The sequence below is a fragment of the Neolamprologus multifasciatus genome, chromosome 7 (assembly GCF_963576455.1).
Source record: "Neolamprologus multifasciatus chromosome 7, fNeoMul1.2, whole genome shotgun sequence".
Lineage (NCBI taxonomy): Eukaryota > Metazoa > Chordata > Actinopteri > Cichliformes > Cichlidae > Neolamprologus > Neolamprologus multifasciatus.
In genome coordinates this window covers 17,111,580-17,132,928 of record NC_140445.1, presented here as the reverse complement: position 1 = coordinate 17,132,928, position 21,349 = coordinate 17,111,580, and the positions used below count along the sequence as shown (strand labels likewise).

General features: G+C 39.5%; 1 protein-coding gene and 1 long non-coding RNA gene across 3 annotated transcripts in view; both read left to right on the top strand.

The window, feature by feature from the left end:
• Nucleotides 1-20,798, top strand: LOC146514033 (uncharacterized). The gene is made up of 2 exons (XR_014875386.1): nucleotides 1-12,621; nucleotides 13,050-20,798. It is a non-coding gene; the product is annotated as an uncharacterized LOC146514033 (long non-coding RNA).
• fibcd1b (fibrinogen C domain containing 1b) overlaps nucleotides 1-21,349 on the top strand; it is a 135,265-nt gene that overhangs the window by 1,089 nt on the left and 112,827 nt on the right. The gene's annotated exons all lie outside the window — the stretch shown is intronic.

Sequence of the window (21,349 nt, the reverse complement as noted above, 5' to 3'; positions counted from 1 at the left end):
TCCGCACATTCTCCACTCGATCTGTGGGCTTTTTTTTTTAAAAAAAAAAAATACTATTATTATTATTATTATTATGAGGAGTGGTGCATCTGCTTGCTGCAGTGTTACCACGCTGAATTTGGTGATGTGCCTCTCGGGCGAATCACTGCACTGTAGAGACAGAAGCTGCAGATGAGCTGTTATTCCCGACTCCCCGAGCTTTAGCACTTCTGTTCCTGTCATAATGTTTCAACCCACCCGCGGATCACACGGTCCCCACGGCTACTTTTTATTTATTTTTTTATTTTAATGTGTCACAGCGCGTGAACGTGTTAGTTAGCCCTACTTAGAAATACATTAATTAAGGGGAATAGGTGAAAATCACTGCTGGAGATAATTGCGCATCTCGGCTGCATCCTCGCCACATATTGTCAGATTACTTCGGGCTGCAAGCTGCTCGCTTGTCTGAAAATCCCGTTTGTGTTGTTGAAAATACCGAAACTTGGCGCACAGACATCCTCCCGACAGTCTTGAGTTCAGCCTGTCTCCCGCTCGGGTGAACTGGGACAGGGTCGGACGTGTATGGTGTTGCATGCACGAAAGGCTTACTTTGGGGAATAGTCAATGTGTTTTCACAAGGTCAGTAGAGGGTTATTGACAGCCAATGAGAGAGAGAAAGAGACAGAGAGAGGAGGCGAGAGAGAGAAAGGTCTCCTCGGGAACAAGGGATCGGATTTCGGGGCACTGATACAGCTTGTGGCTTTTGCAAAACACACAGAAAGGAGGAAACACACGTTTTCTTTTCCCTGTTTCTAAAAATGTAGATGGCTTTTAATAAGAAATGTGAAAGTGCTGAAAAGTTCCTTAGAGAAATCTGAGACAGTAAGAGCAAATGTGACGTGAGCCTGCAGTTTGGCGACCTTTCCATTGCTGACGCACCTTTGATTTGTTTCATAGGAACGATGAGAAATCAGCTCACATAAATCGCACAATAGATTTTTTTTTAAAAAAATATATACGACAACATTATTATCCCAGTGAGACTAATCAATAATATGTGTTTTTAGAATGTTTTTGTTTTGTTTTTTGTACTGTGAATTGCGAATGGTGTCATTCCAATTGTTAGAAAGACGCTCGACTTTGGCAAATTTCTAATACTGCTTAGGTGTTGGATGTGTGGCTTGCTGCTCTCGTGTAGATTTCAGGGCTCAGTCAGAGTCACTTGCATGGTGGCACTGTGGGCCTGTGTTTGAGTCTTGCTGCATGAGTATGGACTGATACCGAGATGAGTTTAATGTGTTGTATGTTACAGCTGGCATATCTTCATGTAACCTGCTTATAAGTGGAGTCCAGGCCAGCGTTTTAGTGCCTGCAAGCTCCCCTGGCTATTTTATAAGCACTTAAAGGTCACGTGAACACCAGATAGCCTGCCCTGGGTTTTAATGTGTCGAGTGTGTGTGTTGAGTGTGTGTTCTGCAATGCTAGCCTCTCTGTGTCTGATCAGTAAACTAAACTGAGGTGTGTGTGTGTGTGTGTGTGTGTGTGTGGGGGGGGGGGGTGTTGTTGATGAATGAATGAAAAGTGCAGAGTCATGTTTTGATTTAAAAAAAAATCTGAATGACTCTAATATTGTGAAGCATAAAAAGCCGAATGTTATCCATAACTTCAACACTGGGTGAGAGGAGATGTTGTGGGAAATAAGAATGCCTAATGCTTCAATCTGTCCCACTCCTCCCTACATCAATCTGTCTCTTTCTTCGGCACTTGTTACGTTACTGTCACACACAGGCAGACATAACCATTCTCTCTGCCATCCCCACCCCATCCCTCTCTTTCTGTCAGCCAGTCTGTCCCTGCAATCTTTAGCAGTAATACCAATCTTTTATCTCCAGTCTCGTGCTATTGACACAGTCATTTCAGACCCAGTGGGGAGGGATCAGGTAATAGAGATCTCTTGCGGTCTCTGTTTGTCTTGATATTACAAAACATCGCCTGGTATTTGTCTGGTAACTCTGCATATTTGAGTCGTTGCTGTAGGTGGGCTGTCATCTGTGCCCTTTTGTAACAGATGGGTGCCATTTAGAGTAAAGCGGAGATTCAAGTGCGACTTAAAAGGCGGCTTTGAAATCTTCGCCGGATACAAAGCAACTGTGTGACTGTGGCCGCATGGTTGGATGTGCTCTTAACTTGGGAGAATTTCGAGCGAGCACAACAGCGGAGCATTCATATTAGGCTTTGTTGATGAAAAAAGTCAGAGCTGAGAAAAGTCAAGGCAAAAAAAACCAAACAGAAAAACAAAAACAAAATGTGATAAGAGCAGGTTGCTTTGGAATGAATACACATCCCCAGAATATGAGCTTTTGGTCGCATGCAGTCCAAAGGATGAAAGCCCAAAGGACTGGATGATGATTATAGGAAAACAGAACTTGTTTTCAGTCATTCACATAATATCAAAAAGGTATCCAAAGGACAAGGAAGTGAATTATCATGTGACTCCTGAAGCCAATGACCTGCTTAACTGTTAGGCTTTAACCTCCATTTTCTCTCACGCTCCAATGAAAGCCGCTCGCCTGAATCGTTAACCTGTTTGCTTACATGGCTGGAATGAATTGATGAAATTGTGATTCATCAACTCTCTGTTTTAAGTTATGTATCAGTTTTACATTTTTGTAATTCAACTCTGGAATAAGAAAGGTTTTGTTCTGTAAAGAAAACCCATTGTACTGTAGGTCTTCTTTTGAAAGGTCTATTCAATTCAATTTTATTTATACAGAGCCAAATTACAGCAACAGTCACCTCAAGGTGCTTTATATTGTAAAGTAGACCCTAAAATAATACACACAGAGAAAGACCCAACAATCATATGGACCCCCATGAGCAAGCACTTTGGCAACAGTGGGAAGGAAAAACTCCCTTTCTATATCAGATTTATAGATTTGTATATTAGTTACTGCGCTGTGATTCTTATAGCAGGTTAAGGTGCATTTTCTTTTTAAATTTCATAGTGTGATATAAGTGCATACACATGTGCTAACACCTATGGCATATATAAATGTACTGCACATAGGATATGTCTGTATCTTTACCACACATGATGCAGAAACACGCACACAGTACAGCTTTAAAGGGAGATAAGCCCAGTGGGGTTGCCCACTTGGGCTGGAGATAATCAATAACATTCTGTGAACTCTACACTTTCCAAAGCATTAAGGAAAAAAAACTTTTTGTTTATGACTAGAAAACCATGGAATATATCTGACAGTTCGTCAGCTCTTACACCCTAAGCTTCACTTTAGAACCACAACCAATACAAACTGATCAAAGTCAAGAAATGGAACCAATGAGTCAGCAAAGCGTGTAACAATAGTTAGGAAGTCTACCTATCTCCAAAACATCATGAAGGAAAGCTATATGAAGGAGGATGATGTGCAGCACATACATGCAAAGATATGCGCGCACACACTATGTTTATCACACACAAGTATCAAAAACAGACTCAGCAGCAACCCATATCACAAATTATGTCGACACCTCTGCTGGTATTTATCAAACTGCACTAACTCACTTAATTAGACGTTGTACCCACACGCAACTGTGGCACAAGAGTCAGGCTCTGTAGGACTTCATGCACACACTAATTTTTCATCGTATCTCATAATTACGCCTACAGCAATAGTGAAAATGCTTTTAATGGTTGTTTTTTTATTTCTAAGTAACTGTGTGATTATTATATTTTCGTCCTGTACGTTAAACTGAAGTGTCCTAAAGTGAGTGCAATCACAAAGTAATCTTGCTCATGTACTAATGGAATATGTATCATGTGTATTTTTTAAGCACCATAACCTCCGTTTTTAATGGAAGGGAAAAGTGCAATATCTTCTGGTCAATGGGAGGGGGTGTGCCAATCAACAGTAGTCTCATGCTTGACATTGCTCAGTAGCATTCAACATAATGAAGAAGTTCCAAAGTGCCTTTAGATTTCTGGATAACAGCACAACAAGATTGCAGAGTGGCTACTCCATGATAATAATGACAAGCAGCTGTTAAGAGGCAACTGATGATAATCTTGATATCTGAAGACATGCAATCACAAAGCACACTTCTTTGCAGCTCTGAATCGTTCAGGTCCTGATTTATAGCGTTCATGTGACGAGTTCAAATCAGTAATGTGCGTACAACTGAGAAAATCAAGAAAATTTACACTCGACAAACAAACACATGAAACTGCCATGATCACTGTACAAAAATGGTAATTATTCTTTTTTTCCATATAAAGAATGCGTCAAATGGCAGCGAAACTTTTCCCACATAGCGATCAATACAGAGAATTATTAATCTCCTCTTCTCTGTAGAGCCTTTTAAACCAAAAGCCATAATCAGTGAAAAAGAGTGAAAATATAGATGAGTGCAGCCTGTAAAAAGTCAGCTACTTCCCAAAGGATTTGGTAAAGACCAAAAACATGACTAAACGAGAGTCGTGGCTGTACTTACATTCCCCGCTGCTAATTAATGATCAAATTAAAACTGCTGGCATGCCCACAGTTAGCATACTAGCTAGGATGACAGCTAGGATATGCAAAGATTTAACATTTATTAACTGTAACAGAAATAATTTGCAGTTGTCATCATAATTTAAACTTTTACTCGCTACGGCCTATTTGTGTTTAATAGGGCAGCATTTGCGATTGGAAAATTGCGGCCTTTCATATCGTGACTTTGATTAATTGTTCGGCCCTAATAACAACGCTACAGTGGAAGCAGACACATGTGAAGTATATGTTCTATACAGCCGTGCCATGATACTTTAATCATCAGCATAACAGTATGTTGAGGGCTGAAGATTGTAAATGCGTGCCGTCTCCGTGACAGATGTGGGCTTGCTGCTTCTGTGGGTACCCTTGTCAAAATAATGAACCTGCTGAGCTGGCCAGAGGTATAGGAGGCCATGTGGACTGGAGCAAAACAGAGCAGAGAGACTTCCCTGGATCACTGGGCCTGTGATTTCCCTGTGGGGGTCTTGCTGTGGCAGGACTACAGCTCTAACAACCTCGGCCTTGGTCTCCCCTGCCTTGCTCTGGCTTGGCATCGAGGAAGCACCTGACACCAAAGGGCTTCGTGTATTTGTCACATCACCGATATGGATGCAATAATAGCTACACATTCTGCTTTCAGTCAACTTCAGCGCATCAATTAAAATGATAATGTGGAAGTTGCTTTCTCTGTCTTTACATGTGGACGCTTTTGTCTATACTGTAAACATCTTAAATTAGGCTGTGTTAAGAACTGTACAGTACATAAAAGTACTTATAGTTTGACATTTTCATGCGAGGGTCTATGCATGTTTCACTTGTGTGATGACATACTTTTATCAACCCTTTCAAACTTAGTTGGGGGAGGGGGGACATAATAGATACAGTAACTCTATTTATCAAGAAGAAAACAAAAATAGTCCCTCGGTGTCACTGATTTCACTTTGCTCTTCATAGCAACATCCCCTATAAACTGGCGCGTGTACCATAATGAATTTCAAAGCCTTAATTTTTTGCTGTTTCTCATCTTCCTGTGGGTACGTCTCTTCTCACACAAATGCTTTTCTAATTGCCTCTCTCTGTTTTTATTCTTTGTATTGGAGCAATATCAGCTTCTTTCCAGCTATAAACACATCCATGCGCTATAGATGCTTTCCATTGTTTTAGTATTGTTGAATTGTGGGTTCAAAGCCTAAGTGGTTCACAGGAGTGTAGGACTATTGTTAGAATGAAGGTATGAATGTGTGAGAGTACTCTGTGTGTTGGTGGATCAAAGAGGTAATGAGCCATTACTGTCAAGTTGTTATATAAGTGAAGAGTGCTTTCTCATAGAAAGTGATTGAGTGTCGTAATGGAGCGGCATGCAGTTTTGTTTAGGTTTCTGACACAGACAGAGCCATTTTGTGTATCCCAGCAAACTCCATGGTGACAGCAATAGAAATGGTCACTGTTCAGCTGCAAAATACTGAAGGGTCATAATGAGCAATGAGGCCAGAGGTGGCCAAAATATTGGTTACCAAATTGCTATGGAAATAAAAAGCAGATGCATGTTGTTTTTATATATTTTTTTAATATTTCCAACTTTTTTAGTTACAAAATGGTTGTAAACAGATAGTCTTAATATGTTCAGTTAATTTCTTTTTAATTGAAGAAAAAAATATTTATGTATGTATTTCAATGTAGAATGTTGGTGGTTCAGTCCCTGAAGAACCAGAATCCAGTCCAATCTGAACCCCGAGCTGATCCTGATGCGTTCATCGGACTCTGAATGTGTGTCCAAATGCTGGATAGGAAGTACTTAGATGTAGAAAAAAGTGCTTATGCAGATGAGACATATTGTATAAAGCCATTTAAGCGCTTAAGTACTCAAATGGCACTATATAAGAACCAGTCCCATATTTGGAGTTTTCAAAATCCAATACATAGGCTGTATTTTTTTTAAATATTGGTTATGTGTATTAAGTTCTTACAATAATGACATAAAGATCATCTCTCTTTGTTGTCACGACAAGTCGTATATCTCTCATGTCTTATAGTCTGCTAGCATTAGCTAGTTGTTATTTTTGTGGTGTTGCAAACAGAGAAGTTGCAGAGCGCCTTCTGGTGGATAACTGTGTAATTAATTTTCAATTTTCCACTGTTGTAATTGCCAGTACCAATATACTGACAAATAGATAATACACAAATACAACCCTATGGTTAAATTGTAATTTGGCTAGTTCATGGTAGGATTAAGATTATGAGTCTGTCTCATGATTGTGTTTAATGTTCTCATGTTTCCTACTCTTTTTATAAGTATTTCTGTCATCTTTTGTTCTAATACGATGTTTTTGTAAACAAACTGCTTGTTGGTAAAAAGTCCAGGAAGGGCATCTAGGCAATATTCAAAAAGGACGTAAAACAGGTCACATCTGGAATGCCTGCACAATTTTTCAAACAAGACTACAGATCCACAAAATTGGTGAGCTAGTGGATATTCAGAATAGAAATGTATGCTGGGATGCATCGCTCTATGAAGATAGGCCTTTGCTCATCTGAAGGTTAAACATGGGAACTGCTTTCCTGTGTGCTTTTCATCCCTTATTTCTATGTTTTTTTCTCACTTTCTCAGTGTATATATTTCTTATTCACATGAATGTGCAGACTTTCAGATCTCTAGTGTTGCAAGCTGGCCAACAAGGCCTTCGGAGAAAAAAAGAGCCATTATCCAGGAAGGACAGGAACACAAATGAAAACAGAATTTCATGAAGAAGAATGAAAACAAGACCTAGAGTAAAGAAACAAAAGAGTAACCCAAAGTGGAGTAAAAATGACACAGGAGGGTTGGAGTGAATGAATCATAGACAGTCCCAGATCAGTGTTGTGCAGACAGCGGGCTAGCTGGGGGCACATGTACCTTTGTAAGATGACGCAGATATATTCCAGCTGCTCAAAATCCCACGTACCATCAACAAAGGGTTGTTATCAGATATACCACACATTGCTTTTGGGGAGGGAACGCAGTCTTTTTCCACACAGTCAACTCCTGGATCAGTTACAAGGCTCATTGCAGATGCCCCAAAGCATCACCAAGGGCTCACTCGCATCCAGGAAAACAGCTGTAATAGGGAATAACTGTACCTAATTGATTCATGGTTCTGGTGATTATGTTGATTTTGTGCACTACATACGCTTTGGGTCAAGTGTGTATGCCCGAAGGTGCACGTGACTCAGTGCACTTGCATGTCCTTAAATGTGTGTGGGCAAACACAACGTGTGTACATGATGATGATGATGGTGGTAGTGGCCTGTTGTATGTTTTTGAACAGTTGTGAGAAAAAGTAAATGCGAGCATTAAGAAAGAGGCCAAGGTTACTCTCTACCAGCCAGAGCACGTATTGACAGACCTGTCAACAAGCTGACCTGATGGGTAGGGTTTTATAGTAGAAGAGCTAAGAGTCCAGGAAAGACTTGGGGGGAGAGGAAAGCAGGCAGGGAAGGACATGAAAAGTACATCTGTTGGACCTTTGCTGGTCCTGCAGCATATGTTGCAAAGAAAGTCATGAAGATTAAAAAAGGAACACTTTAAAGGAAAGAAAATGTTTTATTTTATTCCAAGAGACTATAATATCACTAATATGCAGCTGATCATTCACCTCCCTGCTAATTCAGCATTAAAAATGCATTGGAAATCACCTGTGAGAGGCAGATGAGAGGTGTGTGGAGATGGGAGGAAAAGAGTGGGCTAGATGTGAAACGAGCGGTGGGGTGAGGGATGAGAGCGATGCAGCGTGTGCATGTATTACAGAGTTCAGTCATCGCAGAGGACAACTAGCCGGGCTCGTTTCCCTGACAGATTGGACCCTATCTTTATATCTGCAGTGAGAAATGTCCAATTTCCTCCTGCCAATTTCAATGTAAGAGTTAAAGAGCTCTGTTCATGTCACGCTAGCGTCTTTTAAAAATAGAGATGTGAGATTAGGACCCTTCTTTTAAGCGAACATACATCGCTCCACAACACCACATAATGGGCTTTTTTTTTTGTCTTGATGTTCCCTCATCATTAATCAACGATTAAATATCATCACACATGGAGGCACACAAAACAAGTCACCTATGCATTTTTCCTTTCTGATGCATCAAACTAAAAATGCAGCCTGAACAGTGAATTAATTGAGCAAATTCATTTGAAAATCTAGTAAATAATTTATGATATACAGGGAAGTTTAATCAAGAAATCCATCTATTGGCCACTGGACCTGGAGCAGAAAAAGCATAGGAGAGCAGGGGGTAAGAGGATGATAATGCAGTCTTAACATAAACTAAGCTGAATATGGAGAATGCCTCGGAGCAAGCCACAGCTGATTTTTAAAATAGTAATGCTAAAGAGTGTCATCTGTTCCTGTGCTTGTGTACTGGGGGCCTCTTTTTACTGCCAGAGCACACGTGATCGAGATACTTTATTCTCTCTCGTGCGGCCGTCTCTCCAAAGTCACATTATTGGTTCTCCTCTGAGCCAAGTAAAGGCAATTCCACAGCAAACCGGCTTCATATATTTACCTGCTGATGACTTGCTTAAGCTAACGGAGGAAACATAATAGCGTCATTATGGGCCATGCGCCATCGGATGTCTCAAGGTTAATAGCAGCATTAATTGACAACAAGGATGGAGGCTGAGAAAACCTTGTTCTAATTAGGTAGTATTCTTGACTTATGAATTGGCTTGGAAATGTAATTCCTTATCCATTCAGTTAAATGTGTCAGAAAAAACACACTCAGTGGATGGTTAATAGCCACCGACCTTTTTTTTTTTTTTTTTAGTTTCAGAGACCGGGTTTTACAAGATAATAAGAAATGAGAATTAATTAGATCCTGCACCAAACCAAGCCCAATCCCTTCCTTTAAAATGTATGTCACATTTTCTGCAAGGATGGCACTGACCGCAAGCAGTAAAGCATCTTTGGTATCACTCATTAATAGTAGAAGAGTTCCCGCTGACTATATTTTAAGTCAGTTATGTTTTTACGTTTGTGATTAGTAGGATATGAAGAAAACACCAAGAGAGAGGTTAAGTGAGTGATATGAGGGTGCCAAAAGGTATTGGAAGTGAGAACAGTTTTAGGAGAGGAATAAAAATAAATAAATAAAATAGATTTGATCCATGAAATCTATCCAGGACTAATCAGACACAGAGGGAGGCAGGGGGTATGCAGAAATGTATTTATTGCAGCTATCCAATTAAACAGTTATGACAAACTCATGGCTAATGTATTAACAGACTTATCCACTAACATCCATTATTTATTCATCATCAAAAATTCAATCTGGCAGACTGTGTGCCATTATTCAGATGTGCTGGGGGAAAGTGGCACATTTGAATAAATGAGGATTGTAGGCCTCACTCCCATGGCTTGTTGTTATTCCAAAACCCTCCTTTTAAGTGATTCAAACATTAAATCTGTCAAAAAAAAAATGTAGGAGAATGATTGTTGTTGCGGGTTTTTAAAAAAAAAAAAAAAAAAAAAAAATCCCCCCCTAGCCCACATAGCTGGATTTACTATATCTTTGGAAAGAAACATATTATTGTTCTCAGCCCATTTAAAAAAATCACACAGACACAGAGCTGCTGAAATGGGCTTTGTCATACATCATCTACCTTGCATTTTTTTAATCACCAAAAAGGAAACCATTATGCTTTATGTCAACTTACATCTCATTTCAGAGCAGTTTTTGAGCCCCTCGTATGGCTTCACTAGACAAGAGCATAATTATTATATGTGGTTTGTCTTGTCTCTTTTGGTGAAATTCTGTACGTCTCTGCAATACTATAGCCTGAATGTGATTGGCTATGGAAATGTTGAGTACTGCAGACCACTCGTTCTGCTGATGCCGTGGAATTTGGCAGCAGCAGAACGACATATTCCTCAGAGAAACAAACACTCACTCATGCAGACACCTACTGTGCATGAAACCGGACACACAGACTCTTTAGTAATGCAAAACATTACAGGAAAACCAGCTACAGTAAAATGTACACATCTAAAGCTCGGTAGCTAAAGCACCTCGTGAGTGGACACAAATATCCAGGAAACAGCAGATAATAGGCATAGCATTCTACAATATTCCTAATACTCTATATCACATGCAATACATTTCGACATGGAGTGTAGTCCGTAATAAGCTTGTAATGTTAATGCTTAGCATGGACCAGCAAGTTCATCTTGGACTGACTCACTTTGGTGGATCTGGCTTCACTGAGCCTAGCATTAGGTGCTCTGAATAACTAATATCACAGAGCAGGCTGTGTTAGATTTAGATTTACCTATTCAGCAAAAACCATTTTCATGTGAAAGAGATAGAAGTACATAATTGCAAACTCCATTATGATAATTATGAACAAAGCACCGGGAAAATGGTGTTATAGTTAAACACAAATTATGATTTGACATTTAAAATCTGATCTGCAAATAGTCTTCCTGTCAGTCCTGTGGGAATGATGACTGTAATTTAATCAGTAGTGAGCTGCTGGTCTGATCCTCTGAAGTTAACCCGTCCAGAACGGCGCTGAGATGACCTTGGTGATCCAACCTGGTTAAAGCGAGCCATCTGTGTGGCAAAGGTAAACACGAGTTAAGCTGATATTTGCTGATAATCTTCTCTGTGTGTAAAGTTTACCATGTTACCTTTACCCATGTTACCTTGGGGTGGCTGTAGCTCAGGTGGCAGAGCGGATCAGCCTCTAACCAGAAGGTCAGTGGTTCAATCCCAGGCTGCTCCAGTCTGCATGCCAAATATCCTTGGGCAAGATACTAACCCCATGTTGCTCTCCGATGCATCCATCGGAGTGTGAATGTGTATGAATGTTAGATACTTAGCACTTAAGCTTAGAAGTGCTTGTGTGATTGGGTGAATGAATTAGCTGTATAAAGCGCTTTGAGTGCTCGGACAGAGTAGAAAAGCGCTATATAAGAACCAGTCCATTTACCTTTACCTTGGTAACACAGTAGTAAAGGAAAGTACCGCTTCCATGAGCAAATACCTGCAGACTGACTCTGCACATATTTGCTCATAACCTTGGTCATATGGGATGAACTGTGGAGATCTCACCGTAAATGTTACAGTTTGTCTTTGAGAAACCATGACTTCATAAAAATTAAATTAATTAAACTCTATGATGCATAAAAACAACCAGCTGGGCAGAGGTTTTGTATTTTCTTGTTGTGTGAAAGGCAAGCAGTGTCCTTTACTGGCATTTTGTCTGACTTGGCTCTCACAGTGTGTATTGACGTAGACTTGATAGCCACCTGTAGAATAATTGCAATCTAATATAACATCCATACAGGAAATAGTATAAATTGTTTTCAGGCTTTTAATGTTAGTGCTTTGTTTAAATTGTGCCAGAGGGGATTTTATTATTCTATGCTGAAACTGATGTCTTAGTTTTGTTATTCTGCTGGAGTGCTTGTTATTTTATCCAAGGACTTAGAAGATGTATGGCCCAAACACTGCAGCATTCAGTCCCTGACTATCAAACAGTTCAAAACAGAATCTTAAGACTATCTTTGCATTCTCTCTGAGCATTATCTGTCCTCTATATCCCCCTATCCTTGTGTTTTTAGTATTATTTCATTTCATTCATCCATTTTTGTGTCTCATGGATGGCATGTAAAAGCACAATTTAAAATTTATACACTTTTAAAAGTTTCTTTTTACTTTCATCTTGACCTTGCTTTACTAATCTTAAATTGACATTTTCCAGACAAGCTGTCAGATTATCAGGTACAAGTGCTTCCAGTCTAGGTTTGTGTGATATTGTAAAAGCCTTCAGAAAGTCTGTCAGCACAGCAGTGTCTCAGCCATTTGTCTGCCACCTTTATTTAAAGTTTCCTTACAGAATCACTAATGAATTAAGTTTACACGTGACAGACAGCCTTCTGTCTTGGTCAGGGCCTGATGTGTTACGGCTGTTTGTTCATTTGTGTTGTCTGGTAGGCAGAGTTAATCAGTACAACAGGGAGCACCTGGCCAGTCTTCCCAGAGCATTTAAGAGCTTGGTGTCTCAGCTTTTGCTCCATCTCTCCATTCACCCAACACCATATTATTTGTTTTGTGGGCTTTGGCCTGGTTGTTTAAGGTTGTTTAAGGAGATCGCGGATACAAGCGGCGGAAATGAGCTTCCTCCGAAGGGTGGCTGGCCTCTCCCTTAGAGATAGGGTGAGAAGTTCGGCCATCCGGGAGGGGCTCAGAGTAGAGCCGCTGCTGCTCCACATCGAAAGGAGCCAGCTGAGGTGGTTTGGGCATCTGACAAGGATGCCCCCTGGGCGCCTCCTGGGTGAGGTGTTCCAGGCATGTCCCATCGGGAGGAGGCCCCGGGGCAGACCCAGGACACGCTGGAGAGATTATATCTCTCGGCTGGCCTGGGAACGCCTTGGTGTTCCCCCGGACGAGCTGGAGGAGGTGGCTGGGGAGAGGGAGGTCTGGGCCTCTTTGCTTAGGCTGCTGCCCCCGCGACCCAGCCCCGGATAAAGCGGATGAAGATGGATGGATGGATGGATGTTTAAGGTTATCACAACATCCAAAGCTATATGTATTTAACATTCAATCACCCATCCAACTAGTGTTGCAATGAAAACGCTGATTAGCATGCCTCATGAAGCACGATGTTTGTCTACTTTATTTGGTTAATAAAAAGGTAAATTTTGGTTTACGTCATTTCTCTCCTATTATTTGTCATGGCCCTTGACTAACTGTGACAAATTTGGGGGCTCGTCCAGGATTTGAACCTGGGACCTCTTTTAAATTTGATGGGTGAATATAAAGTATGCAATGTGTCTGAACTGGTGGCATCATGTTATTTGTTTGGCTGGCTTTTGGCCTGGTTGCTTTAGGTTTTACACTAAACAACACATACCTAACATTCATCCGCCAACATTTTTGGAGAGGCTCCAGGTTCAAATCCCAGATGAGCCCCAAATTTGTCACAGTACAACTAAAGGGCCATGACAAATAATGGAAAAGACACTACTTGCATCAGAATTTAACAATGTATTAACCAAATTGAATAGAAAACTATAGTACTCCATGAGGTGTGCTGATGTGATTTATCAGTTGATAAAATGAAATGAAAGCCAAAGCAAACAAATAGCATGGAGTTGGGTGAATGGAGAGAAGGAGCGGGAGCTGAGACACCCAGCTCTTAAATGCTCCAGGGAAGCTGGCTAAACTTTTCTGTCACATATCTAACAGAAAAGTTTGAAGTCTGGTGTTTTTGTAAAATATGTAGGGTTTGGAGAAAAAGCAGCGAAAAGTAAAGAATAAAACTGAGTCTATTTCTTTTTTTGACAACCCTTAATTTGCGACTAGACTGCAGCATAATTGTCATATAATCACAGACAAGTCTTGAAAATTGTTCTTTAGCTAACAGTGTCTTTCTTTAATTCCCACCATACTTTGAACTTATTTTCTCTCTCGCACAGCCTCTCTCACTTGGGGAATGAAATCTGGCAGCCTCCTCACAGGCTCCTATAATGTGCTAACATAAGAAATCAATCAGACTCACACTATTTCTACAGCCACTCAGCTCACATTGATTTATTGCATGTGTTGAAGATGCAGAGAGAAACTCTTTAGCACTATGGGGCAGGGTGGTCAAGAGGAATGGATGTAGGAGAGGAGGATGAAGGAATGACAAGTTTAGGAATAGAGATGGTGGGGGGATTTGGGGTCACTAACCTTTGTTCTTTGTTCTCCAGAGTTAAGGCACTGCCAGTCATCAGGTGAAGAGAAAGTGATGATTGTGTATTTTCTATTTTAGGTGGCTGTGGTGTTATTGCTGTGGGGATTTCTGTTACGTGGGGTATAGCAGTTGCTGTCAGCTTGTAGTGAGACGTGTCAGGGGTCACAAAGCTGCAGTGGCTTAGATATCTTCCATATATTATCAATAAATGAACCTGAGAAACTTATAGAACAATGTTCCACACTGACTTCCCTGTCTAATGGAAGAATTCTGCCCTAATAGCATTTGTTTCTAATCCACTTAACAATTTAACTTGATTCAGTCTTGGCATCGAGTGTGTGCCATTGATGCATGAGCATCACTGGGAAAATGTGATAAAAAATGACTCCTATCTTTGAAACAAAATTATTACTATATTAAAATCATAATCTTCACCTAATATACTTTGCAATGGCTTTTTGACTGTTGTTACTGATCTGAGGAAAATTCAGTTTTGACATTTTTAAGCTCAAAACAAATTATTTTGCCATTACTAAAAAAATTATGACTCATGCAAGTGAAGGGGAGGGGATACCTCACCAGTAAGTTATATACAACTCCCGAGTGAAAGGCTTGTTTATCTGTTTTGTGAAAGATGACTGTCTTAGGGAGAGACAGAGTAAGTAAGAGCTTAACAGCAGCTTGGTATATTTATATCATGAGCATACACTTAGAGACACCAAAGGGAGTTGATGGAGATGACGAGTGAAGTGGATTATTGAGATAGGATGGCACTATGGGGAGAATGAAATCGTATGTTTATATTAGGCTTTCATGAAACACATAAGCAGGAAAACACACGTCATTTGTGGCCATATGCAGCTCCGCTGAGTGGCTGTAGGCGTCTCTCTGCTGGGGCTACGAGGCCGATGGAAGGGGTTAAAGAGAAGATTAAAGTGATAATGTACATCTCTAATCCGCAGCACATTAGGGGGGCAAAGAGGCAAAAACTGCCTCTGACCACGGAGCCTAACATAAAGAGCATGCATCAGTCGCCATCAGGGTCAGCTTTCACCATGGTAACAGATTATTCTGAATAATTATGTGCCATATGCGCCTTGTCACAATTAGAAGTTGGCTGCGAGCCGGGCCATGGGTCAAATGGTGATCAGAGTATTGGGGGTGGTGGCAAACACATCCCTCTACAGTGTTTATTAAAATAAAGTTCAGCTTGCTGTTCACATCTGTCACAAGCCTCACAACGCACTCTCTGCTTCAGAGCAGATTTTCTTAGAGCTACAAGCTACAACACTTTGTTGCTGTGGCTTACTCGAAATGTCACTGCATGCTGCATGTATTGAGCTTTCAATAGTTTTTTTTCCCCCCTTTTATAATAGATCTTCCAAAATGAAAATCTGGAAATGAATAAAAATGGATTTATGATTTCAGTCAGACTACTAAGCTTCTCGAATCGACTTTTTAGCGGAGTAGCGAGGAAAGGAAATGACTGTGTGAAGACAGTGCTCAAATGTAAGCTGACAGAGGCTCAAGTAAAAAAAAAAAAAAAAAAAAAAAACTTGTGTGGTGTGTTCTCCCTCCATTAGGAGTCCAGACATTTTAACTCATCACTGCAGTTCTCCCACCGGGCTTATACAGAGAATGCCTCTGTTCCCATAAGCCATGTTCACACTAGTGCAGTGGGAAAAGCAGCAACAAGGTGCAAAGTGGTTTATCCATTATAGTGAATCATTTATTTTGACACTTCAGCCCATGTGTGAAAAGTCATTTAGAGTGAGATACTGTGCTTCCCTGTAAAGCATAAATCCCCAAATCACAATTAATTAAAATAGAAAAGCTGGTCATCCAAATACCATGAAGTAATGCAGCTGATTTCCTTCTTGGTAACTTAGAGCGTCTTACATTTGGCTCATTTTCCTAGCCAACATGTGCCATCTGAAACTTAACTTTCTCAAGTGACCCGCGACGATCTCTATTCACATCGAGTTTCTACATCTGATTGTGAATTTGGCACTAAACAGGAATCTCCAGGGAAGTGCAAAATGTGACAGCGGTTTAATCAGTCTTAAAAGACTCGCAACACCTCAGGCTTGTTACTGCAAGCTGTCAGATTGCATGAGTTGCACAATGATACTGCTTTTCTCTGATCAAATTTGTCACATCATGTCAGGCTGGATCATAAGGTGCAGGCGCAGTCGACACATTTAGGAAAGAGCCTAGATGTGTTCAGACAAGTCACTTACATTTAAACACCAATTAAGCCTCGTGCACCACTTATATCTGTAGTCTATTAGATTGTCACCCATCACTATTAGGAGGTACTTGAAAGCCCTCTGGCATTCTGGGAAAATAATTACATTCCCTCTGCGTCATAATTACTGCCTTGAAAGTGGCTCTTTCAAACACTAACAAAGCAGGCTCTTACTCTTTCTCTGTCTCCCCATTTCTCTCCCCCCCCCAAGGTCTGCCTTTCTCGTCTGTCTGTTTTCTCCCCAGACACTAATGAAGCAGTTTAATCGTGTAACTCCAGAGAAATTGTCAGCAGAGAACTCCATTAATTAAGTTCTTGTGTGTCTTCCTTTTAAAGTTTCCTTATTTTGAGAATGGGTCAAATCTATAGGTTTGCCACCTTACTGTTGTTTTGAAATTGGAGAATTGGCATGCTGTAAGGACTGCATCGTCTTGTTTAATTAGTCCAAATTAAACTAAGTCAAGTTTTTTAATTTGATCCATTTGATTTCCAGTTGCCAGTCTTAACTCAAGTCGATGTGTAATCTAGAAAGTCATATTAAGATTTGTTTTTGTTAGCTTACAGTAAGCTAGTAGCATTAGGATACCATATGGTTATTTTCCTGTCACTTCTGAACCTACACTAGCCCTCGCAAGAAGTTAGTATGAAAAACCTGCCAGACATGAGGTGAGTTTGAGTTATTATATAGTTCTAGTTCAGTAAATACAGTGAAAAGCTTGTCTGCTACTTCCTGAGCATGACTGATGTCCAGCACTAGCTAACCACACTCAATTGGTCTGTTTATGCAGTCACTCTACATTTATTTAGTCCTTGCCATATTCTGACTGTTCATTTGGAGTACTTTTTTTGACACAGCCCTAGTTCATTCACAGGAAAAGTGACAGTTGTGTGACAGTTCCTATTACAAACAGCCAGAGAGCAAGTGTGCTTCTGCTCTCATATTTGTCTGCTTCTCAGTCCCAAAGATTCAGGCTGGTGACTTTTGATCCAAGTTTTCAGAGTAATGTAAAAGGAAAAAAGTGCTCTATTTCAAATGGTGTGGCCTGCATTTCATTTTTTCCACCTCATCACTTTTTTTTCTTATTTGAGCACTAGTAGCCCAAGTAAAGTAAAGTACGCTAGGTTGCAATTCGGATTGCATTAACTGGCTTCACTAACTGTTAATGCAACAGCTTAACATATACCATGTTGAACAAATGGGATGCTTGGATATATCTAACAGGACTTTTGCAACAAAAACAAATCAAATTCACCACGAGGGAAAATGTCTTACCACAAATCAGAACACTAATTTAGTAAGATTGTTATTATACATGAATATAAATATGTTATATGGTTAAGAAATATATTAAAACATACCACTAAAAATGTTAAGGGAACATGTGAACAATATTAACTTATTTTAAATGCAATATTTAAAGATTTGCTGATTTTGGTTTTCACTGGCTCTTGTTATGACTTTTGGTTTTCAACAAATTATATGTCAGTAAAGATTTTTTTAGTTTGATTATTTAATTCATCACAATTTGATATGTGTTTTAAGCAATCCCTTAATTTTTGAGCAGTATATATTCCATACCAAGCCTGGGCAAGCCATTAGGGTTTTACTTTATTTCCCATTTTTCACTACTGCTTTCCTCGTGGAGTGGAAAACAGTGCTTGCAGCGCTTTTATTTTTGGTGCAGCACTGTTTTATGCATAATGCCATTGCTTTGCTTTGTTTTGACTCATTGCTAGGGTATTGCTTTACCGTGCAATATGTGTTTGCTCGTAAGACTATTCCTTTTCCATTTGTTTGCCCTTTGATAGCTTTAAATCTAAAAATATGCCCATACTGATGCTGAAACTGTGTCATTCTCAATAAGTTATACAATAACACAAACATTTTCCTGTGACCGATACTACACCTTATAAAGGCAGCGATCAAACCCCCGCACTCTACATGAAGAGGCCCCTTAACGATGCATGCATATCCCCATTCTGCAGTACGTGCTCCACTTATTGCCCATAGCTTCTGAAGGGTTATTGTGCACCGAAATTTAGAATGTTTCCATTACAGTAAAGGCCCTATTGACAAAATTGCTTTGGTATTTATGAGTAGTGCCAGCAGCAGTACTACTGTGTTTGCTTTCTGGGAAGCTTTGTAAAGGCTAACAAGACCGAAGCCAATAATAATCTTTTCACATTCACTTTTGAGGAGGAAAAATCAGATTTAGGACTCCAGGAAATTGACCTTAATGAACAGGTGTGTTCACACATACATGATCATAGTCGAACACATACACATACTCTTCTCTAATGCAGAACATCGAAAAAGTTTGGTTATTTGTTGTTGAGGATGTCACTTTCAAAGAAAATGTGAAAAGGTACAAATGTCAGGGAGGCAATTAAACTTAATGGGTATATCTTTAACAACAAATCTGTTCTTTAGATCTTTAATAAAAAGATATTATAGCAACATATCAGAAGGTACCTTCTGTAGTCTTACAGTTATTTATGTCATGATAAATAATAAGAGTTACTGTCTACACTTGTGCTGGCAGTTAAAAGGCATTTCATACTAAAACCTAACATCAGTATTACAAGATGTTTAAGAAATACACTGTTATCCACTGTTAAGGATTGAAAGTGAGGTCAAGGACTCACAGACCTTAATAATGCCCTGTGCTGTGCTTAGTCTTTCTCGGTGCAAAAAGCATAAAAATGTAAGTCGTTGCACTTGATTGGTTAACATAACATCCTATTCTTAAGTAATATATCATTATAAAACCTTGATAGAGTTATTAAAGAGCAATTTGGTTTCCATACACTAGCATTAGCCATTTTTTTACAGTTCTTCTGCAAATAGTTTCTATTTTACCTCTTAGCACAGTTTTCATATATCAAACTAAGCTGCAAAAAAACAATAGCAGACGTGATTAGCTATAGAGTGGTGAGCATTTACTTCAATGTGTACAGTCTAGCTTTGTTATGCCTGTCTGATTTTTCTGTGATTTTCCAATGATTCAAAACCAGAATAGAAATTCCAAATGCGTAGAACACAGATTATAGAGTTTTAAGAAAATAATATAATCTTCTCCAAATAAAAACAACAAAAATGATTATGCTACAGACTGCTAAATATAATAAGAGATTGGTTTATTTGCTGTGTCTTTATGGTAGGCCACAATGATTTGAAAGGAGCAGCTCTGTGTAAAGCTCATGATTTATGAAAATGGTGCGCTTTTTTTGGATTCCCCAGCTAATGACTCGCAACAATATTATATTACCCTTTATGAGCAGTTTATATGTATATACGCATATATTTTCTTAATGCTGCTGGTTGTTGATGCTGTATTCCTACTTAGTCGGAGACAGAACACAGGGTCAGACACATTTGGCATATGTGTTTGGGTGAAGAGCCAATGGTGTGAAGCTACCATCTGTGGGATTATGACTGAATGCCTCTAAGACAAATCCTGGCTAGAGATCACAATATTAGAGCAACGTAGAACTTTGGTTGGTCCCAGACAGCCACTCCAGACTGATTAGAAAAAAACAAAATCCACAGGTAAAAATAAACTTAAAAAGGCATAATATAGTACCAAGGCCTAAGGAATAGTTTTTATGATAATGCTTAAAATGTTTTATATGGTCAGAATAGTATAGATAAAATATACAGTATACGTATTTATGTCTCCATTGGGCTAAAGCAAATATGTAAATTGTGCTGTAGTGCTTTGTTTAACATACAATATCCGTATGTGAATGTTAATGGCTTATTTGAGGATCTGTGACCTTGTGTAACTGTGCGCGCTACACAAACTCTAAATTTGGAAAACACAATATGCTGCATCAGCTAAAATGAATGCATGCAAACACTGCGAGAAATGTTCTTCACCTTCAAAATAAGACAGCATGCAGAGAAAGAAGAGGAAGGAGAGGCCAGCAGGAGAGCAGGGGGATGAGTTCAATCCTAAGAGACAAATCACCCGCTCTACCCTCCACTGCCTGTCCTTGGAGCTCACACTGCAATTGGCCACACAGAGACTGACTCTGTCACCAACTGTCCCTGAGACGCACACACTGGAATGCAAAAACATATCACTGCAGCCACGATTATAAAGCACGCAATCACCGTAAGGTCAGAACGGCTTCTTTGTAAGCATAAAGTGAAACAGCAAGATTGAAAAAGGGCTTTCAGTTTCAAAAGGCATATATTGTTACCTCTTCTCTCACAGGTTATGTGAGACTAACCAAATGGAGACAAAATATGAACTTTAAGTGAATATTTTACATGTACTTTATGTCTTATAAGACCTATATGTCCTATGCTGTCATTTAGTGAATATGAGGTAGGAAAATATTACATATTGAATGAGAAATGCGTCAAAGCAGTAAGTTTCAAACGTCTTAAAGAGTTTTTAATAAAAGAAAATAATTTGAAATTTCTTTAAAATTCATGTCTCTACCACATATCAAAAGCTTAGCCTACAATTTTTGCAATATTATGTGAATTTTCTGTGATTTCCTTACGCTTTTTAAGTTTTCTTAGACTTCTAAGACATTTAAACTCACAATTTTCACTTTTCTCTTTTTTTTGTTCCATATCACTGACATTCCCTCGTTCTTTAAGTTTTTCATTCCTTTTTCAGAGCAAAAGCCTCGTTTGAACAAACGGGCCTTGCTTTGGTGATATGATGACCAAGAAGACAGTGAATGTGAGATTGGGCTTTACAAATAAACCTGACTTGTCTTGACTTGAAATTAAACTTTAATGTGCAAGACGCAGGTCAGGTAAGGAGGATTTGAGCACGATTGCATAAAACGTCAAAAACATAATGCTCATGCACATATGCACATCAAGAAGGGTGTATTCTATTGGAGGTTATACTTGCA